This window comes from Gymnodraco acuticeps, unplaced genomic scaffold (assembly GCF_902827175.1).
Source record: "Gymnodraco acuticeps unplaced genomic scaffold, fGymAcu1.1, whole genome shotgun sequence".
Taxonomy (NCBI): domain Eukaryota; kingdom Metazoa; phylum Chordata; class Actinopteri; order Perciformes; family Bathydraconidae; genus Gymnodraco; species Gymnodraco acuticeps.
The window spans coordinates 179,453-187,693 of NW_022990664.1; the positions used below are offsets into that span (position 1 = coordinate 179,453).

At 43.1% G+C, this 8,241-nt stretch overlaps 1 long non-coding RNA gene across 1 annotated transcript; it reads left to right on the forward strand.

Moving 5' to 3' along the window:
• Positions 1-7,457: 7,457 nt before the first annotated feature.
• LOC117554956 lies at positions 7,458-7,994 on the forward strand. Its single transcript, XR_004570339.1, has 3 exons — positions 7,458-7,552; positions 7,653-7,768; positions 7,974-7,994. It is a non-coding gene; the product is annotated as an uncharacterized LOC117554956 (long non-coding RNA).
• The last annotated feature ends 247 nt before the right edge of the window (positions 7,995-8,241 follow it).

The following is an 8,241-nucleotide window of genomic DNA, read 5'->3' on the forward strand; positions in this document are numbered from 1 at the left end:
GAGACCCTGCTCGCAGCGCCAATTGTTATGGAAATCTAAAGACCCCAATACTGTAGAGTACAAGTCAGAGTGATCAAAACAAATAAATGGTGAATCAGACAGAGTTGTCTTTCTGGTATTTATTTGAAGCTTCAAATATATATTAATACTATACAATAAATATAGACACAGGTCTCACAGAGTATAAAATATGTCTGCGCGAGTGTGCACAGTTCAATATGGTAGCAAGTCTTATATACAAGAAATGGTGGGAAGGTAAGAAATCTGTCTTCACACGGTCACATTGTTATTAGACACATGTACTTGAGCTGTAGATCTCAGGAAAGGCAAGTTCTTGTGTGACTATGTGTGAGTCCATTCATAATAGCAGCTGTGGCCTTGAAGTAGAGTAGATAGAGGCAAACAGCACATCTAACCAAATGAGAAGCATTTGGTTTAAACATATCAGGATATAATAAAATGTCCACTACAACGGTTATTGCTGCTCCCGCTGTGCATAATCTGTGTAATATGTAGCCAATACATTCCACATTGTTGGTAAAATAATATTTTGGCCTGCCGCGAATGTTTTTTCTGTAGCCCCGGACAATTCTACCTCAATAATATAATACATTAACTGTGCTTTACGTGAACCTCATTTATGACACTAGAGAGGACGACAGGACTGTAATTTCCCGTGTTCAGTGAATGCAACAGAGGCAAGACACCAGACCAATCAGAGAGTTGCATGGAAATAAAAGTGTGCTTGTGTCATTCAAACTCGGCTCTGTGTGTGTGTGTGTGTGTGTGTGTGTGTGTGTGTGTGTGTGTGTGTGTGTGTGTGTGTGTGTGTGTGTGTGTGTGTGTGTGTGTGTGTGTGTGTGTGTGTGTGTGTGTGTGTGTGTGTGTGTGTGTGTGTGTGTGTGTGTGTGTGTGTGTGTGTGTGTGTGTGTGTGGGAGAGAGAGAGGGACCCGTGCCAGCAGCAGGGACCGTGTTGTTAGCATCTGGTTAGCTAGCTGCACTAACGGACATACGGAGCTGTTGGTTCCACAACAAGCTGGAGGAGAGCTCTCCTCTCAGACTGAGAGGCTCAGGTGAGCTAAAGGACTCTCTGAGTGTTTAGATAGTTAACTTTAGTCTAAGTTATCTCAGTGGGTCTCAAACGGTTTGGTCACAAATTATTCAAAAGATTATTTCCGCGGCACACTTTCATATGATCATTATCGTTATAAAAAAAATAAGAGAATAAAGGAAAAACAGTTATGAAATACTATATGGCAGTAAAACAAGAATACAGTTTGTGATTTGTAAAATATCCATAAAGAAAAAGAACATCTGCTTACAGTTGTGTTTCATCTGGGTGTCAAGAGATGTATCCATAGATCTCTTAATGTTGCTCTCAAAGTGCACCAGATTGATGCTTTTAACTTCAATATTTTTAAAAAATCTTCCCGGGGGAGCATCCCCCCCGGACCCCCCGGGGGTGAGGTCCGCTCCCCACTCGTAAAAAATAGCACTTTACCCCTGCCTATATGCCGTGAGCTGATTATCGAGCCTTCATTGTAACAGTCGCGGGTGTACTGTGTGTTTGCGTGTGGGGAGTGCTTTTGTGCGTGCTCTATAGCAGTGGTTCCCAAACGGTGTGCCGCGGCACACTGGTGTGCCGTGAGTCAAGTCTGGGTGTGCCGTGGGATTTTGTGACGTTCTCTACTCTGATTTACATGAAGAACAACAGGAGGTCACGGCTCTCTGTTGAGCAGGACTTGCGAGTGGCCCTCTCCTCAGTGCCACCAAGGATTACAAAATTCTGTGCGCCCCAACAGGCACATGTATCTCACTAATTTGTAAGTCGGCAAAAATATTTACAATAGCACATGTTTCAATGCTGATTGCTGAAATGTTACATTTATAATTTGTAGTTCAGGACCATGGACAATGCAGCTTCCTTGCATTGACAGTTCTCTGTGCTGAATTTCTGCTGAGTTTCAATTGCCTCATTTTTAATGTTGTGACTTGTCTGGTTTAAATTAGTGTGTTGCTGCTTTGATGAAGCCTAATTTGATAAAGTTTCAAATTAATTTCTGAAATATTTAGTTAATAAATATTTCATGAGTAATATAGTTGTCTTTGTCACATTTTATTTGGCATTAGTAAATAATTAAGCACATTTACAGATATTTTACATGATATGAGTGATAACACGTGTTATAAGGGCTATTTTGCACAACAGGTGTGCCTTGAGATTTTTACTTGTCCTTTGGTGTGCCTTGGGCACAACAAGTTTGGGAACCACTGCTCTATAGTGCCCGTAATAGTGTTCACTGGAGTCCAGCACCTCAGCACCCCCACTCAAAATACCTTCCTTAAAGGAGGAACACCTTCGTCTGCCGCAGAAGGACTGTTCCAAACTCCAGCATACTCAGAATTCCACCGAGGCCGCGTCCTTGGTTTGAGGGAAATTTCGAGGCTGCACATGTAGACTTCGCGTCCTTCAAATCCCCACAATGCTTTGCGCACGGACCAATTTCCCCAAATCTGTGGCGGAAAATGTAAGGTGGGGCCTCTCATATGACGCACACCTGCACACTTGCTAGCCTATTCCACTCTTCGTTTTCCGAATGCCAGGAAGGATTCTTGACTAGCTTCTGAAGGAAGTGACTCGGAAGACATGTGCTACCAAGCAAGCATCCTCGCGATTGAGAAACGGCCAGTGTATTTCTCCAAATGTTTTCACCGCCATGTCTTTGAAGAATTGTGACAGTAAGCGGTCAAACCTACTACGACTCTATCTTCATTGGCTGCGGTTTAACTCAGTGTTTACATCGGAGTTTCAACACACTGCATGAGAACACTACAAACAGTGTTTGTGAGCTTTCTAAAGTGTGACTGTACAACTGGCGCAACACAGTCAAAAAGGTCTTTCAATGAAGAATCCTGACGTTGCTCCTCTCCCACCTCATGGTGTGTAAGTAATACCGAAAACTCAGACAAAGATGGAACCTCCACTGTGTCAGTTGACTTTCCATCTGGTAGCAAGTCATGATCCCTTTTCGCCCTAGCACGTGTGATCACACACGAGGCCGTGACGTCTGGCATCACTGTAGAGCACTTCTCAGATCCTGACTCAATCAGACCACCAGTGACTAACAACACAGAGGGAACATCAGCCCAGACTCTACCACCTGCCAAACCGTTACCCAGAATGAAATGTATCCCCTTGATTGGAAAAGCTGGGCGTACACCAATAGCTACCTCCCCTTTAACAAGGTCACAGTCAAGATACATCTTATGAACAGGAACAGGGAAAACCGTTAATCCCATCCCCCGACTCCGAACCGTGTCACCAGTGTCACTTTCCTCAGACAAAGGCAGAACAGAGTCAACGATAAAGGAGTCAAATGCACCGGTATCCCTAAAAATTGTAATTGGAACTCTGACATTGCTACCTACCAAGCCCTCTCTTATAAAAGGATCATAGGACGCCAAAACCTCTGATCCCCATAAGTGGTCTGTAAGCACCTCGTTAACACAGCAGCTTTTCATAGGAACAGCTAATGCAACTGGTTTACCCACAAATCTTCCTCCCTTGGATTTTGCTCTAAGCGCCGGACATTCTGGTTTCCAATGGCCTTTCTCACGACAATAGTTACAAGTATCCTCAGATGTTTCCCAAGCCACTTTCTTTGGATCCATCAACCAACATCAACAGCCCTTCTACTTCCTTCAAAAACGGGTAGAGCTCCAGCGCGCCCTCCGAACCTGCCCTTATGAAGTAACACAAACTCATCCGCTGCCACCGCAGCTTCGGACACCGAAGTAACCCTGTGTTCTATTATATAAGTAGCAATGTTGTCAGGAAGAATGTTTTTGAACTGTTCCAAAATCATGAGTTCACCCAAATTGTCAAAAGAAGTGATGTCCAGAGCAGCTAACCAACGTTTAAAATGAACCGACAAATCCCTCGCCATTTCCACATATGTTTGACCCTGTTTTTTCTCCAAGGACCTAAAACGCTGTCGATAAGCCTCAGGAACGAGTTCATATGCTCTAAGCACCGCCAATTTTATTTTAACATAGCTAGAGCTATCCTCCAGACATAACGCGGAATATGCAGACTGTGCTCTTCCTGTGAGCACACACACTGAAGCATCAGGGCATAGTCTGCATCCAGCCAATCCCTAGCCTTAGCTACCCGTTCAAAAAGCAAAAAAAAGTGTCAGGATCACTTTCATTAAATTGCGGTAACAAGCACAAGTTGTTAGTATCGAACCGATGATGGGACCTGGGCACCTGTTCACCGTGCCGCTCACCCAACGCCGCACCATCTCTGACCATAGAAAGACGTTGTCCTTCCATATCCAGTTTGGCTCTCTCAGTCTCCTGCCGCATCCGCTCCACTGCAATTTCCTTTTCAACCTCCATCTCATGCCTCATTTTGTCATGATTCAGCTGCAACAATAACATCTCCTTCTGCTGCTCAAAGGACAGTGAACTAGCCTGCAACAGTGGTTTTAACAACACACCTCTTTTCTCTGCCGGAAACACTCCCGTTTCACCTAATGCCGTCACAATAGAGTCTTTTATAGTGCTTTTTAGCCTCTTATCGCCGACGATTTCAACCGAGAAATGTTCAGCAATAACGAGCAGCTGCTCTATTGAGAAATTGTCAAGGGCTTCCTGAGATGGAGCCCTGATAAATGCGTCTACATCCGCCATACTATCACACAACACCGGAGCTTACACTGAGACGAAAAGCAAAAATAAATGATTGGAGTTCCCCCACTAACTGCGGCACCCACTAACTAATCTCCTCCCTAGTCTTCATGTAGTTACTTGCGGCGGGTACTTATGCACTGAAGACCGCTGGCCCAGCAAAGCGACTAGCAAGCTAGCAACAATACTGCGACCACGGCCATGCCCCCAAGCCGAGGCTTCAGCCACTTTCACCACAACATTAAACACCCTGCCCAATGATCCCAAGGGAATCGTCGCTACAACCTACCAGGGGAAACTCCGCACAAATAATGAACTAACTCCCAATACCAGCTGTTGAGATCTTCATATGAAGTGAATACTTAAAACGAAAGTTAATTGAGATCATGGTATGAAGTGAATACTTAAAAAACGAAAGTTAATTATAAATCATACATGATCAATCATATTCTTGTATAAACCCATAATGAGAATGCTTCTTGACGGTTTTTGAATATGTATCTATGCTTACAATTTTTTCTGTTGCTATTTGAGAACTTTGCGTTTTGAAAAGAGGGTGTTGTGAGTTTTCATAGTATGTTTAATACTTAAAAACGAAAGTTAGTTATCAAATATAATCAATTATATTCTTGTATAACCCACAATGAAAATGCTTCATATTTTAGGTTTTCTATAGTTACAGTATAAACAAAACCAAGTGGGTTGTTTAGGTTGAGTTTTCTTCCTCTCCTCTGGCAGCAGTCCAGAGAGAGAGGGGGGGGGGGGGCTTCACACTAAGGGGAGAAACATTAAGAGGCCAAAGAGAGTTCATGTCCTTTTTACCTCATATGAAAGGGTGTCTTATCCCATAACAGCTGTGGAACATGTTGAGACATGTTTAGCCTTGTACATTAGTGCGCATGCGCAGTTTTCAACTGAATTGGGTGAAGAGGAGGAGTTTGTTTTTTTGGGTTTAGGATCCAGTTTTTTTAGCATAAAGAGACTGGTTTTTTGAGAGAGCGCGAGAGAGGGGGGGTGACCCTTGGTAGACTCTCTCCCGGTAGGCTGTGTGCTTCAGAGCTGGGTTAATAGCTCTCGGTAAGGTCCTACCAGACGGGGTAAATATCTCTCAAATGTATTAGTTGTTGGCTGAGTGGAATGATTTGATGAGAGAAAAAGTGTATGGAATGTTATAAATACTGCCATCTGTGAGGAAAATCTCCCCTCCGAAATTGCAGATAGGTATGGGTTTTTAAATGTTATACCCGCCGTCTGTGTCGGAAAAAGTGTATGGAATGTTATAAATACTGCCATCTGTGAGGAAAATCTCCCCTCCGAAATTGCAGATAGGTATGGGTTTTTAAATGTTATACCCGCCGTCTGTGTCGGAAAAAACGGTATGAAACTGATGTGAATTGAGTTGGTGAAAATGAAAAAGTTGAATGCTCTTTTTATTGTCACCGGTCTTTTTACGAGGAAATACCTCTAAATTCTATCGGGAGAATTTTAAAATGTCACAACTGAAATGGGCAGTTGAAATTAAAACATTTTGGTAATACATGTAAGACTGTGAATTAAAGTTTCATTTGAACATAATCACAGCACCAGGTTTTTAGTATGATTATAATGTTGTAAAGAGAGAAGGTAAAAACCCTGTATTAGTTTGGACCTATTTTTCTTCAAATAAACTGAATCCCACCTGTTGGATTGGGATCCTTTAAAAGACACCTGTGCTCTCCTCTCCTGCGTCAAAGGTAAGATTGCACCCTGCCACACACACTTAGGTAGGAGCACACTCCATTTACTGATATCAAAATCCTTCGGGATCGCTTAAACAGATTAAAAAAGAGTTGTCTGAATTGAAACAGCAGTTAATTGAACCTGGTTCTTCGGGGGGGTTAGGAAGAGGTGAGATCTTGCTGACGTTGGTGGATCTGAGCCAAGCCGCAAACTTACATAGACTCAATAATCTTCGGAAAGGTCAATTAGGAGGTCAGAATAATTTACCGGAATAAATTATCAGGACCTCTCAAAACTCTAAACACAGCTTACCTTACCGGAATGGACGAGCCCCCAGCTGTCATGGCTTGGCTCTCAGCCACAACAAACGCGCGACAGAAACGAGAGCGTGAATAGAAAAAAAAGAGTTTATTTGGCTGCTGCTGAATGACACAAACAGGCGAAACAAAAGGTCAGCTGGTCGTGACTGCTCTTCACGTTGCGTCCTCGTGCCAGAGAGAGAGAGAGAGAAAGCGAGATCCGGTCCAGTCCTTTATCCGGTTAGCTCCAGCCGCCAGGTGTCCTCAATTCCCGTGAGCACACACAGAGGGAGAGTCATTAAAGGGCCACACACACGCATACCCACCACCAGAGATAGTGAGGCAGGGGTCGTCACACTATGCTAACCTAGCATGTGGGTGTTTTCTTCTACTGAAGGTATTGTCGTAGAAAGCCGGTGAAGCCATTTCCTGCTGTCATTATATTCTGTTTGCATGTGGGTATTCTGTTTGTGTTTTGTAACTGTAAATTGTATTGTTTGTTTTGCAAGTGTAAATTAATGGTTATATTTTTATATATTAATTTACAAAGAAAAACCGAATTTGCCACCATGGATAAATGCATATCTGTTAAAGGAACATGTTAATTTAATTATTTAGAACTTTGTGTATGCTTTCTCAGTTAGCTTCAGGCCTCACTGAGGAGAAGTATTGAGGTAGAAAGCTGGTGAAGCCATTTCCTGCTGTCATTATATTCTGTTTGCACAGATAATAAACCTGGTTGGCAAGAAGGAAGCCATATTCATTCGACAACACAACGCAGAGATACATGCGGCGTCAACCCAGAGAATGATTAGATAAATAGAGAAAACGGATATAATTTGTAAGTGAATTTATTAATGTGTTTAATAAATTCTGGCTAGGACAACCACACAAACGGCAGCAACTTTCCCTCTGCTTCATTCTTTTCTCCTGTTCAACAGGCTTATTATCTGATTACCAGCTCTGCACAGCAGACTTGTAACACTAGCAGCAGTGGAAATTGAGCATCAGAACCTGGAGAATACAGCAACAACAACAAGGATCCATTTGAAGATAGGTAAATATTACAGTAATAGTGTACTTTCATTGTGTGGGTGTAACATAGTTAAATAGGTTGTAAGAGAGAGAGACTCCTGTCCCAACTCCCCATTTTATTTTTAGTTGTGCATTGTTATTTGTGCTTGAGAAACATTCCACTTGAACTTTATATTTTAATGAACTTAGTAGTAATTATTGTCCTATATTTATTTCCGATTTCACAGCTGCCTGGGCCTAGCAGCAAGAACCTCCATCTGTGCCTGCACCCAGGTCAAGATCTACCGTGGCTCAAGGGCCTTCACCAGAGCCATCACCACCAAGGACCAGAGGACCAGCATCACTACAGCACCCTCCATCTGTGCCTGCCACAAGATTAAGATACACCTCGGTACAAAGGCCTCCACCACAGCCATCACGATCAACCCAGCCAGCAAATAAGTCTCGCCTAGCACACCTCCCTCCCTCCGACACAGCCACCAGCAGCCCATACAC